The following is a 14,820-nucleotide window of genomic DNA, read 5'->3' as shown; positions in this document are numbered from 1 at the left end:
CGGTTCTTTTACATTTGAAATGTATATCGTGTCCTACGGTACAATTGTATGTCTTGCACTGTATGATTGTGATGAACACCACTGTTTCTGGAAAAGTTAATAAAAACAATAAAAAAAATGTATATGGTGCCCGTCTGCATAGCCTATGTCCTTCTGTTGCAACTGCCCTTTCCAACGCTGTATTGGGTGTTGTGATTGGTGCTGTGGTTACTGAGATTGCCCGCCTCGAAGGTTTGGGCTCTCTCTTTATAATATCAGTATGGATGTCTTCTTTCCAAGGGGATGGTGGTTAGGCCTTATACTCCTTTATCCACTGTCTGTATAGGATGACATCCCCTTTCATAGTTTATGGACTTGCTACAATGCTAACTGTTTTAGGTTTATGCGTTTTGCTGCTGGTAGTGGCTTGTATACTGCATCATAGAGCACTATAGTTAAAATAAACATTTTTGAACTAGGACAGTGACTCTGTGTAGTATCGGTCATTAAGCACGGACAAGGTTGTCGGAAGGTCGAGAACTTTATTACCACGCAGTGAGTAAATAGAAAGGCAGCGACCTCAGCCACAGCAACAGCCACAACAGGTGGCAACTTCACACTCTCCCCACGGCGCTCGCCTTGGAACGCTGGTCGCGGTGACATTCTAAGTGATGTCACCGCGAGCAGCACCATTACATGCGGAGCTGCCGGGGGGGGAGAAGGAGTGGGAGATACCACACATCCCCCTTTCCCTGCACAATGAGGCATCAGAATTGAACATAAGAATCTAACAGTGCCACAGAGATTACATCATCACATACTGATCCAGGTGTCTGGGTGGTCTAGTCACTCTCTGGCTAGTCCTCCCACCCGGTTGGGGGACCAGCCACAGTTCCCTGGGGGGGAACCACGCTCCCCTCGGAATCATTTTCCTGCCCACTTCCACTACGTGAATCTTGCCCAGGGGGGTGATATCTCACTACCCTTTCCAGGTTCCAGATCTTTCCTTCCTGGGTCTTGACAGCATTCCTAAACAATTTAGTGATCTTGGTGGGCCTACTGTATTCTGACCAACTTGCCCTGCCAGTGGGTGTCCTGATCTTAATGTCATCCCCTACTTTAAACCCCGCCTCCTGAGTAGAGTGGAGCTTGTCGAACCTTTCTTTCCTCCCCACCATGGCTTCTTCCTGTCTCACTAATCCCTTCGCTTCTTTGGAGTGGTCCGACCATCCCTTATGCCACCCCATCCAACCCGGCGATAGTTTGGTGTTGGGTATTCTAGCACGGAGCAACTCAAAAGGGGTGACACCCGTCCTTTGGTGCGGGGTGAACCTGTACGCTTCTATTCGCCTCCATACTTCCAGTTCATGCCGCTGGTCTTGGCTAACTGAATGCTCTCTTTGAGGGTCTTGTTAAAACGCTCGACCATGCCATTGGTCTCCGGGTGATACAGGGCACAACGCTTGTGTGTGATACCTCTCTCCTCTAGGAAGTCTTCCATCTTTTTCAAACACAGTTGCACCCCATTGTCCGTGAGTAGACTGCTGGGTAGTCCTTCCCTAATGAACAAATCTTGAAGGAACTCAATGACGGCCTTCGTTGTGATTTCACTCACCAACTTCACTTCTGGCCACCGGGAGTACAAATCCATAAGCACCAGTATGTACGGCGTGCGCACTTCTCCCGTCAATGGGCCAACAATGTCCAGCGCCAACTCTTCCCAGGGTCCTGATGGCGGTGGCCTGCACACCATTGGAGGCGTCAGTTGTCTCAGCACTTTGTCACTGACACTACACGGAATGCAGTCTCTTACTTTCCTTTCAATCGCGAGGTCCATGCCCGGCCACCAGTGGTCTTCTCTCAATCTTTGTTTGGTCTTGGTGATGCCCAGGTGGCCATCGTGAGCCATATCTACCAGATTTTCTCTCACCGCCGCGGGAGGTACCAACCTCGTCCCCCTGAACAGACATTCGTCGACTACGGACAGCTCGTCTTTGACAATCCAGAATGGCCGTAGAGCATCAACCCGTTTATCTTCATGTTTCCATCTGTCCTTTACTCTCCTGCACACCACATCCAAGACTTCGTCCTCCTTGAGTGCCCTTTTCCATTCTTCCTCACCTATTGCTCTCTGAATGGCGCACACATTTTCCAGTTGTTGCTCTTCAATTTCATCTTCCACCTTGTCATGAGTATCGTTCACATCATTTTCTTTCACCAACCGTGAGAGACAGTCTGCTGCAAAATTACGTGTTCCAGGGACGTACTCAACACTGAATGTGTATTCTTGAAGGCCAACAACCCAACGCCTGATCCTGCTAGAGATAGCATCCAGGCCCTTTTTACCGAAGACCTCCACCAATGGTTTGTGGTCAGTACGAAGAATGAATTTTGTGCCCCACAGGAAATCCCTGAATTTGCCCAATGCCCAGAATACTGCTAAGGCTTCTTTTTCGATCATGGAGTAATTGTTCTCAGACTTTTGTAGGGATTTTGAGGCGAAAGCTATTGTTTCTTCTCCGTCCTTGCTTACTTGAGTGAGAACCGCTCCAAGCCCTTTTGCCCTTGCATCGGTGGTGACCATGGTCACACGATTGGGTATGAAAGACTTTAGGCTGGGCGCTTCCGCGAGTGCATTCCTCACATCTTCAAACTCTCTTTGGCACTCCTGGCTCCAGCTGAACACCATGTCTTTTTTTAACAGCAGCCGGATGGCATACGTCCTTCCTGCAAAGTTCCGTATGAATTTGCTGTAGAACTCAATCATTCCCATGAAGGAGTTGATTTCATCCTTGGTCTTTGGGGGCACCAAATTCACGATGGTGTTCTGGAGCTCTGCTTTCGGACGGATTCCTTCGGCTGTTACCTTGTGTCCTAAGAAATTCAGTTCCCTGCAGCCAAACACGCACTTTTCCCTCTTCACAGTTAGTCCTTGCGACCTAAACCTGACCAGCACTTGTCTCAGTCTCTTGTCATGTTACTCATGGTCTTTAGCAAATACCAGCACATCGTCCTGGTAGCACACTACTCCAGGAATTCCTCTCAAGATGTTGGCCATGATCCTCTGGAACACGGCTGCCGCTGAAACCAGACCGAAGGGCATCCTCTTGAACTTGTATGCGCCCATGGGCGTCACAAACGCTGTGAGTTCTTGCGACTCTTCATGCAGCTTGATCTGAAAATAAGCTGAAGTAAGGTCAAGTGTGGAGAATACTCTTGCGCCCTCTAGCATGCTCATCATCTGGGAGATGTTGGGCAGTGGGAAATGGTCGACCACGACCTCTTTGTTCAAAGCCCTGAGATCAATGCACAGCCGAACCGACCCATCCTTTTTCTGTGCGGCCACGATTGGTGCCAGCCATTCCGTCGCTTCTACCGGTTCGATGACTCCTGCTTTGCACAATATTACAAGTTCAGTCTTCACTGCTTCTTGGATGGAAATAGGTAGCTTCCTTACTTTGGCTACTACAGGCTTTGCGTTTTCTTTAAGCTTGATCCTGTGGCAGTGATTCTTCAGACACCCAAGCTCTTCATTAAATACTTCCTTGAACTCTGTCACTAAATCTTCCGTTGGCTCTTTTACTTCTTGTATTAAAATTTGGGGATTGCTATTGGGATTGAGATAGACCCCCAACTCCTTCTGTGCCTGCCAATCCAAAATGTTATCACCTACAGTAGACACATAAACTTTAGACACTGTTGTCCTGTCCTTGTATTCAATTTTGTCCCAGAAGTAACCTTTCATAGAGATAGGGCGACCAGCATACCCCCCGGGCCTTACATCCATCCTCCTCATGCTGATCCTCCCCTTGGACACCCGTGAGAATTCCTTTGCGCTGATGATAGTTATTCTTGAACAGGAATCAAACAATGCCTGCAATTCAGTACCCCTTACTATTATGGTGTCCTTAGGGCTGCAGACCTGACCTTCACCAACTTGCACAACAATTTCATCACAAATGGTGTCTTTGATACTGCCGATCTTTCCTTCACCTACTTGCACAACTATTTCGTCACATACTGTGTTGGTCCTGTCCTTACTCTGTCTGCTGAATCCCTGTCCACTTTTGCAATACTGCCTGAAATGACCTTTCTTTCCACACTTGTTGCATGTGAACTTGAGGGCAGGGCACTCCTTGTCATTGGCCATGTGCCCTTGCTTACCACATCTATAACAGGTACCCTTCAATGACCATCCCATCTTGTTCTCTTTCTGCTCTTTGCCCACTATTTTCTGACCCTTGATCACAGACACAGCCTCACATTCAGTCACTACCTCGCTTACTTTAGGTTTGTCTTCACTTTTCTTTTCACCACTGTCCTGTTTGATTTCACTGACGCATTGCAACATGTGTTCCACCTATTTGGCCACTATTAAAACCTCTCTCAATGGTGGGTCATCTTTCAACCACAATTCTTCACGTACTCGTTCCATCCTACAAGTTAACACAAACTGGTCCCTGATCCTTTCTGCACTTGCTCCACCAAACTTGCAGGTAGCAGCTAGTTTTCTTAAATCAGACACAAAATATTTAATGGATTCCCCTTCCTTCTGTACTCTTTTCCCAAAATGGTATCTCTCCATTATGGTGCTAATCTTAGGGAGATAGTGTAAGTATAATTTCTTCAAGCTTACTTCCAGCTCATTCAGGCCCCTTGCCTCCTGCGCCCCTAGATCTGGGAGGTGATCTAAAACTTCTTCCCCCTCTGCTCCTAAGTAATATGCCAATAATGCTACCTTCCTTTCTAGCCCAAGATTAGGGCCACACACAGTAGCATAATTTAAAAACACTTTTTTCCACTTTTTCCATTGAATTGCAGGTTCCCCAGGGTTAGTCAGGAAGAAGGGTGGAGGTGTTACGCTCTGCATGGTTGCCGTAAATATTAGAGCCCTCCTATGAGTGAGTAAGGAATGTACACTTCAGGGTTCAGAGGGGTATGAGAAAATATAAAATGATCGGTGTGCAGAAACAGGGTATAACACATGTACAGATCACTGAGGATTTTCCAAGCAAATCAACTAAGTCTGCATTCCTAAAAATGATATGGGATAAAACATTTTCATTTTACACCACTGAGTGGCAGTGTGGCGTCGAAGTCAGTAAACATTGAGTCGAATTTCACACATGAATAACTGCCCTGTCGTCATTCACGCACAGGACGTCACCAGTCGGTAAGGGACAAATCGCTCTGATTCTCTTCCTCACACTACCGGCAGGGCTGGTTCAACAAAGTCAATTCCACTGTTGTGCAGAAGACGGAGCAATGGAAAATGGTAACACAAGTGAGTCACAGGTTCCACGAGGGGTGATGATCCTGCAACCGTAATGATAATAAAAGTGTAATGACTTGGCTCGCCACAATTCCAAGGTACACGATGCACTCTCCGTCTGGCCCTGCTCACACACCAGTCCCTCCGATGATGGCACACCCAGTCACAGCGCCGTAACTGAACAAGTGCCTGAGACTTGACGCGCTGACAGGATAGAGCTCGTGACAGTCACCCAACAAATGGCACAGATGTGACTCACAGCCGGTCTAAACTCACACTGCCAAGCGCCGACAGCACCTCAAAACTGTTTAGACGGTTGCTCGTCTCGCGCCCCTCAGACACTTCAGGCATTCCTAGCGATGCTTTATTGCCCGATGGTCTCAGCTAGCGCTCTGACATGGAGAGCACGGCTCACTGCCGCTCCTCACCTCCGCTCCTCAACACCTCCGTGACATGCCCCAATGATTCACGCTAGGTCTGCTCCTTCACAAGCACATAAGAGCGCCGGGCGCCTGTCCATGGCTGACACACTATTACACAGGTTTTTTCCCTTCTCCTGTGTCAACGTCTGAATATTTTTCCACTTGCCACATCCAGCTGGTGTCGTTCCACCTCCGCTCCTTACCGCAAGTGTTCCGCAGCACTTTAGTCTGCCTTCGGAGTGCCATGAATTACACTTCGCATGTTTCACTGCGCCTCCTGGTTCTGCATGCGTGTTGAGGTCGCCGTCCCCACTTGACCCTCGTCGCCAGTGTAGTATCGGTCATTAAGCACAGACAAGGTTGTCGGCAGGTCGAGAACTTTATTACCACGCAGTGAGTAAATAGAAAGGCAGCGACCTCAGCCACAGCAACAGCCACAACAGGTGGCAACTTCATACTCTCCCCACGGCGCTCGCCTTGGAACGCTGGTCGCGGTGACATTCTAAGTGATGTCACCGCGAGCAGCACCATTACATGCGGAGCTGCCGGGGGGGGAGAAGGAGTGGGAGATACCACACTCTCTCTATTCTTATTGTGGACTAGCATGAGTAAGTGAGCGAAAGGGAACATCTTGCTACCACGATTCCTGAGAGAGTCGGGAGTGTTGTGTTCTGGGTTGTCCAATCATTTGTAGCTTCGTGATTATGTAGGAGGACGCATGAGATACTATAGCTAGTTCTTTCAGGGATATTGGGTACTGAGGCGGCAGGGAGGCTTAGCCCCTACACACCGAGGTCCTGTTTTCCTGCACATAGTTCTCTGCATATGCAGAATCCCTGCAACACTTCTCAGGATCTCTTAATGTCTGTAACTTAAACCTCCAAACAAAAAGGGAGGTACCCTCTGAACCAATAAGGGACAGGGTAGACAAGACTAAAAAGAAACACTTGTCCCTAAGTCACAAAAATATCTTGTAAGTCATAATACCGTCTGCTACAGTAATACTCTAGGAGGCAGTAATTGACTAATAACTAACCCAAAGAAATGTTACAACTCCCATCAATACGAATATACAGGAAGTACACTCAACGTCAGCGGAAGATGGGACACCTTCTTCAGGACGGTTTTTATCTCTAGAAAGAAATACAACAGTTAAAAACTACATCTCCCACAGATTTCGCAGGAAATCTGTGAGAGATGTAGTTTTTAACTGTTGTATTCCTTTCTAGAGATAAAAACCCTCCTGAAGAAGTTGTCTCATCTTCACAAGCACCGAAACGCCGCGTCGACTTTTGGTTTTTTTATGAATTTTTTTTATGAATTTGTATGCAATTGTTGTTCTTTGTATTGACCCCAGGGTAATGCCTTGGATTGTGGTTTTTAATAAATAACTGATGTTTTTAAATGTTGAATTATCTCTTCAGTATATTGTATTCCACAGATTTTCCGCTGACGTTGAGTGTACTTCCTGTATATTCGTATTGATGGGAGTTGTAACATTTCTTTGGGTTAGTTATTAGTCAATTACTGCCTCCTAGAGTATTACTGTAGCAGACGGTATTATGACTTACAAGATATTTGTGTGACTTAGGGACAAGTGTTTCTTTTTAGTCTGTAATTTAAACCTAACATAAAGTTGCTTTGCATCCTATGTATGAAATGAATACTAAGTTTAATTACACCACCTTTTAGCTCACGTTTACATGTACTTTGGATGTATAATTGATTACTACTGGAATTTTAAAAACAGTCACGTATTGATTGCACAGTCTTTCCCCTTCCCCCTCTGCTGCATCGCCTATATACCGGTGCAACACACTGCACCCCTCTGTAATTTTCTTTAGTTCACAACTATATTTTGTTTGTCTGTACCTCAGAAAATTCAATAAAATACATTTAAATAAAATATAAGAAAACTTGGTTTACCGTGAACTGTTCTAACAGTATAAAAACAGAATAATACATAATAAGGTTATATTCTATAAGGAAAATTGGGAAGAAATGATTTTTGCAATCCTTGGAAAAGATGTTCAAAAATGTTGGAGGCTGTTAAGATTTGGTACTCAGGGGAATGAGAATAGTGAAGATAGGGTATACATTTGTCATTTTTGCATTTAATATGCCTACATCTAAAGCTCTCTCAACCATGGCAGGTTTGAATTGTTTTTTACGTGATTATGGTCAACCCTCACTTCAGCCAGTCCTCATTGTGTATAGTGCAATGGTTCCCCAAAATTTTTGTACAGAGTGGATGTTCTGGGCTTGAGTGCGTACCAAGATTGGGCAAAGATTTGTTAAATATCTAAAGCCTAGACAGTCTGTAAATATTCACATTCATCTTTAGTTTTCCCTGCCTTAGAATGTACTTTTATATGGGCTTTATCCTTGGAATTTGGTTTGGAGCTGGCTCTCAGCTTAGTAGTGTGCACTTTGTCTAATAATAAAGATAACTCTCCTGAAAATTTGGAGTAATGTTTAATAACCAGATATAAAATCATTTGGACTTCTTTTTAAATACTTTTATGTTTTATTCTGCATCATATCCTTCGCATAATGCAATAGAATTTTTCTGAGTTTATATTTTTGTGGAAAAATATTAGTAGTGAATAACGATTTTTATGTGAGATACGATACGTAAATGTTGAATTAATAAACTTTGGGCAAAAACAAGTTTAATACAACTTATCAAAGTGTGTTTATTAGCATGGTTTATTTGTGCAACATTGTTACATGAAACTTTATCTTAGATAAAATTGATGCTGTTCTGAGGGAGGTTTTTACTGATATTTACTCCTTCCCATCTCGTCCCACTGTACATCATCTCTCCCCACAGCTCAGTAGAACAAAGTCAAGATGATGTCATTTTCCTGTTGTGCTCTGAATAATCTTTCTAGTGTTCCTAACTGTAACATTTTTCCAAGACCCTTCTGCTGTAGCTCAGTTTCCAAGTCTTGTCTTTTTCATTTGTGTAAAGACTCTTTATTTAATTGTTTCATATTAGTTTGCCCTTCACCGGTAGAGGTGCTATGATAGGCAGTGATGTAGACTATTCTGATTTGCAGAGAGAGCTGTTACTTTCAATCATGCCACAATGATTTAGCTGTTTTTCTAATTTATTTTGCAAGAATTGTTGATAAAATCCCATTAATTTCGGGAAAGAAAACTTTCCCTTACTACTAGAAATAGTGTCCGCTTCCCTTGTAACTCTGACAGAGACATTAGGGCAGACTTTCGCTTACTGCTAGTGATGCTGTCGGATTTCCTTGTAATTCTGAGCGAGAGATTTGGGAATATTTCATTTAGATTTGCTGCCCATTTCTTTTCTGATTTTAAATACTCACTTGGGACTTTTTTTGTTCTGATTTGGACTACTCTGTAACACACTGCATTTGAGCCTTTAAAACGTGTATTCTGTACCTCTCGATTTTGAGGAGAGTTTTGTAATAAAATCCTTAAAAGTTCCTTTGATCTAGAACTCAATTATTGAGTGGTCCCACTGATTTATTTTGCTAAAGTGATGTTGTGGTGGGTGCCTTTTGTGCAAGATCCACCTGCTCCACAACTGCCTGATGTTAGTTTGGGGGTGATCTGAATTTTGGGGTGTCATAAATATTGGAGTATGGGGTTCTGCTTCCCCAATAGAATGATCCCCTTCCTTTGAAGAGAAAGGCTCAACATGCGACTTTTGAAACACTTAACTTGTATCGACTTCTCTATCATTAAAAGGTAACATCCTGTGGTAGAACAGCCAATTACTCTCTTTATTCTTTTTCAATTTTACCAAATACATTTTGCACTCCAAACAGATTAGAAAAAAATTTACATTATCAATTTTTAGTATTGCTTTTTTACGTTCTGTTCTCATGTTCATTGTTCTAGCATAGCATATAATCAAATCAAATGAGCCAGAACTCTGTTTTGTAAACTTTCTGCAAAAGAAATACGTGCATAGGTCACTTGTTCATTCCATATACCAGGGATTTCCAACATTTTCTATAATAATACCTAATTGTATTCAATTAAAATCATACAGACCTACCAATTAATGACATTAGGGTTACAACAGAGGCCACATTAAAGAAAGTACGTTAGTTGCCAGCTCTTTCAAGATTACTTCTGGTGACTGCTCAAGTGCTTAGGCAGGTATCAGGAAGGGGGCATCAGGAATTTCTTTAAAAGTTTTATCAAATTAAAATTACTTCTGTGAGCAACCATAAGAGCAGTACCCTTTGGAATAAAGGAAGCAACCTCCGCAAACACATTATCATATATTTATTTATTTATTTATTTAACAAACTTATAAAGCGCGAACTATCACCATTGCAGGCATCCTGGCGCTGATGAGGTCTGAGGAGGCGGAAATGAACACAGGGAGTGTGAGCTTTCAGGCCGTTACCTTGGGAAATAGCCAGGTTTTAATCATTTTTCTTAAAGGGAGGAGTTCAGTGATGTGTCTAAGCTCAACCGGAAGAGTATTCCAAAGTTTAGCAGCAGCCACCTCAAAGGATCTGCCACCAGCTCGGACTTTCCTGAATCTGGGTACCACTATCAGCTTAGCATCAGAAGATCGAAGTCGCCTGGTTGGTGAATATCAGGCAAACTTCGATGGCAAAGGGGATGGGCCAAAACCGTGGAGAGCCCTAAAGACTATGCAGAGGGCCTTGAATTGTATCCTCTGTCTAACCGGCAGCCAAGGAAGTTTGCCCAGAGCAGACGGCCCGTGAGATCTTCTCTGAAGCCCTAAGGCAAGCTTGGCCGCAGTGGATTGGACCCTTTGGAGCCTGTCCAGCAGGAACCCAGGGGAACCGAGCAGAAGGGCATTACAATAGTCCAACCTGCTGAGGATAGTACACCTTACCACTTGGGCACGGGCATGATTTGGGAGGAGCGGCAGGACTTTCCTCAGAGATCGAAGGATGGCAAAGCAGCAGGCAGACGTCTTTTGCACATGCGTCTCCATACTGAGCCGTTGGTCCATCATGACCCCAAGATTGTGGACTGATTCCACCGGCAGTACTATGGACCCAGTTTCCGGGGGCCAAAAGTTGTTTGGGAATGGCCGGGAGATCTTGGTTCCGGCGCTAAAGAGCACCTCCGTCTTTCCTGCATTAAACTGGAGGGAGTTGTCCTTTAGCCACCGAGACGTAACACGCAGGCAATTGTAGAGCACTTCCACAGATGTTGATTCCTCCCCTTCTAGGGAGAGGATCATCTGCGTGTCGTCAGCATAATTGACAATCCTGATATTAAAGCTTTTAGTAAGAGAGATCAAAGGTCTGAGATACAGATTAAAAAGATTCGGGCTAATTGCCGAGCCCTGGGGGACCCCATGTGATATTAAAGAGAAGGCTGACTGAAAAGGTGGCATGGACACTGCCTGCTGCCTATCCTGCAGGAATGATTGGAACCACTGCAAAGCTGTTCCTCTCACTCCTGCCTCAAACAGCCGCCTCAGCAGAATCTTATGGTTCACCGTATCAAAGGCGGCAGACATATCAAGCAGGATCAAAAACGCTGCCTGCCTTCTGTCTGCCCGCCTTTGAAGCTCGTCCATAGCGGTGATAAGAGCTGTTTCGTTTCCATGGGCAGGTCGGAAACCAAATTGATCCCCATCTAGTAGTTGATGACATTCCAGATGGTTAGAAAGAGTGTTACTAACCAAACGCTCGACGATCTTGGTAGCACGGAAATGGGCCTATAATTTTTTGAGCAGTCTGGGTCCAGGGAGGGCTTTTTTAACAAAGGAGAGACTAGCGCCCGCTTCCATTGAGCTGGAACAGTACCAGTCACCAGAGACTGGTTACAAATGAGGTGAAGTGAGGGAAATAATTCTTCCTCGAATTCCTTCCAGATTTTAGGTGGTACGGGATCCAGAGGAGACCCAGATGAAATCCCTCTGGCAAGCTCCGTGAAGGCCTCGTACGTAAGGGGTGGGAACTCACGTAGCAGATCTTTTGTGGCCATGACTGGGCCAATCGCCCATGCCGCGGGAGGCCCAGATCTTATGTCAGAGGGCGGGATACAATCTGGAGTATTCAGGTCCTTAAGGATAAGGTCAATTTTGTCTTTGAAAAATACAGCAAGATAATCGCACAGATCTTGGGACGGGACGATGGCGTTTCTGGAGCACTCAGGATTAGTGACACTGTTGAGTATGTTAAAAATGCTCCTAGAATTATTGGTGGAATTGCAGATCACAGAAGAGTAGTGTTCTGCCTTAGATTTGTTAATCTGATTCTTATAAGTCATGACCTTGTTTTTCCACACCTCCTTAGAGGTTTCGTTATAGTCCCGTCTCCATCTTCTCTCCGCTTGTTTACATCCCAGTTTTAGGTTTCTTAGATTGTCATTAAACCAGGGGGCAGAGTCCTTATCTTTACAGCTACGTATTTTTAGCGGAACATGTGCCTCAAGGATAGTAGTGATGCCACTGCAGAGAGAGGTATAGTTATCTTCTATTTGCCTCTCCCCATTGAAAAGCTGATCAGTGTGGAAAACCCTGCCAAGGGAGTGCAGACGTGCGAGAGCCCTCCAATCTCTGCACTTAAAATCCCTGAACGTTGCAGGGACCTTGTGGAGACCACCGTTCATGTGTATAAAAAATTTAACCAGGGAGTGGTCAGTCCACTCCATAGGTAAGGCTTCCCCCATAATCACCAAATGAGGAACGGCAAATAACAAATCTAAGAGGTGTGCAGCTTTATGGGTTGCCCCAGTCACCAGCTGGTGAAGGCCGAAACTTTCACAAGTTTGGAACAAGTTGCCAAGACCTGAGTCAAGGGCGACGTTGCGCCAGAGATTAAAGTCCCCAAGGATAATCACCTTGTGATGAGAGACGGCAATGTCGGTGAGGGTAGTCAGTAAAGCTTGTTGCTGTTGAAGGCTGAACGCCCCAGGCGGGCGATAGCACACTACTCCAGTAACCGTAGTACCAGAGTGGGCATGAATTGATAAGCCAAGAAGCTGTGTGCCCGCGGTGGGGTCTAAAACAAACACCTTAATACTGCAGGCCGCTCTGAAAATAACACCTACCCCCCCGCCTCTTCCACTCGGTCTAGGAGTGTGAAGAAATTTAAACCCAGTAGGGCAAGCAAATCCGGGGTCTACCGCACAGTCAGGACGGGTCCATGTTTCCGTCAGGAAAAGGATATCTAATTCATGAGTTTCAATCAGGAGCTGGATCTCTGTGCTGTGCCTAGGTAGGGACCTCACATTCAGAAGCCCACACTTTAAAAGATCATTACTCAGAAAGTCGGCTCGTGGAAGTGCCGAGTGTGACAAAGTAAATGTTCCTTTATCCGCATAGTGCTTACCAATAAGAAGAAGCGACTCTCTTGAGTATGGGGGTCCAGAAGGTAGCTGTTCAGGATGAGATAAACCGAAACAGGCAGCGTAGGTGGCGCACGGCGCTACCTTGGCACGGACGGGCGCAGACGGGCTTGCCTTAGGCGCGCCTTCGGGACGCCAACGCCGCTCCCGCTGTGCTCGTCCGCTGCGCGTCCGGAAGAAGCACATGATTTGTAATTACGGACGAGGGGAGGTGGTGGGTATGGCTCAGGAAAGGGGCGTGGCCTCAATGAACGCCGGAATGGCGGCAATAGTTGGAAGTGATTCTTCCGCGGCAGCGCTGAACTCCGCTGCGCGGCCTGACCAGGATCAGATTAGTGCCCAGAGTAAAATGCCAGGAGGGGGAGAGGGGTAAGTACTACAACACACAATAAGTGACTCTCGAATTTAAAATTTTTATCAGAACACGCTCCCGGCTTCCGCCTCAGGAGATCTACCAATGAATCAACCGGCGCTTGTACTCAGCGTCGTATATATATGCTCGGCGGTGGTCCTGCTGCACCCCAATAGATCTTCTGCCGCAGCAGTGCAGATCAGCTACTAATAGAATTGTTGTACAATACATTCCACCTCACTGTGTGTGGCCAGTTTTGTGTTTATGAGGACTCTCCTAGCTTAATCTAGTTCATTCCAATGTTTCAAGAGGTAGTCCGTTTTTGCTTCTAAATTCTTTATTATGCTGTAATGCATTGTTAGTTGTCTAGCTGTTTTCCCTTTTCCTCTGAGAGCACAATTAAAGTGTCTTTCTTCACAGCTTTGAGTGTGCGCCAAAGCATAGTCTTCTGCCCTCATGAGTCTCTTTAAATTCAAATAATTCTATGGTGGCTTCTTGTATGTTCTCGTTGAACCCCCTGTCATTTGACACACTATTGCATCTGCATATGGGGCTCCAGTCCTGTGGCTCCAAATTAAGACATACTAGTGCATGGTCTAATGTGGTTTCTGGTTCCACTTAAGTTCTACAAATGTAGTGCAACATCTAATGTCTATCCAATTGTACTTATTAAGGGATGTTGGGAATGGCAGCATATTAATGTGGAATGATGCATTTGAAGAGGGTGTACACCCCTCTGTCACATGTACTTTCACTGGATATAGTAATGCATTGAACCTGTTCCACAATATGTTTTAATAATGTGTATAGTCAAGTATAGTCATCAGCAAAGTTAATTTGGATATGAGGTCAATTAGGGTAGTTATTGTTCCTAAAATATCTACCCATTTCATTATCAGCAGGTTTGTACTATAACATTGTGCATGAAGAACTGTACACATGCCATTTTGTCATGCCTATTTTTCTGTTCAATGGTATACTGTTGTTTGTAAGATATAATCATCATTTCGCTAAAGTTGCTTCCTCGTTTTTCTGCTGCCTAAATCTCTTCACCTTTAAGCTTGTTCTAGACATATTTTTTTTAAAGAGTTTTATATAGCGCAAACTAGACCCGAGACATTGGATGTCAGAGCGCTTTACATGAGCACCAGTTTCCTTACAGAAGGACACATTCATTTTTGTTAAGCACGGGAAGATTAACCTCTTCCATGCTGGTGACAGACCTGCTCCATCACCAGCCTCGGTCGCGCTGTGCTGGTGACGGAGCGGATCCATCACGGCCCGCTCGGCGCGCCTGCGCGGTGCTTATTTCGCGCCTGCGTGGCGCATTCTATTGGGCGGGCGGGGCCGTGACGGAACCACTCTGTCACAAGCACAGCGCGCCCGAGGCTCGTGACGGAGCGGTTCTGTCATGAGCATGGGAGCGCCACGCTGCCCCCCTCCCCCCTAGCTCTGCGGCGGAATTG

This window comes from Lissotriton helveticus, chromosome 4_1 (assembly GCF_964261635.1).
Source record: "Lissotriton helveticus chromosome 4_1, aLisHel1.1, whole genome shotgun sequence".
Taxonomy (NCBI): domain Eukaryota; kingdom Metazoa; phylum Chordata; class Amphibia; order Caudata; family Salamandridae; genus Lissotriton; species Lissotriton helveticus.
Note: the sequence above shows the minus strand (reverse complement) of the source record.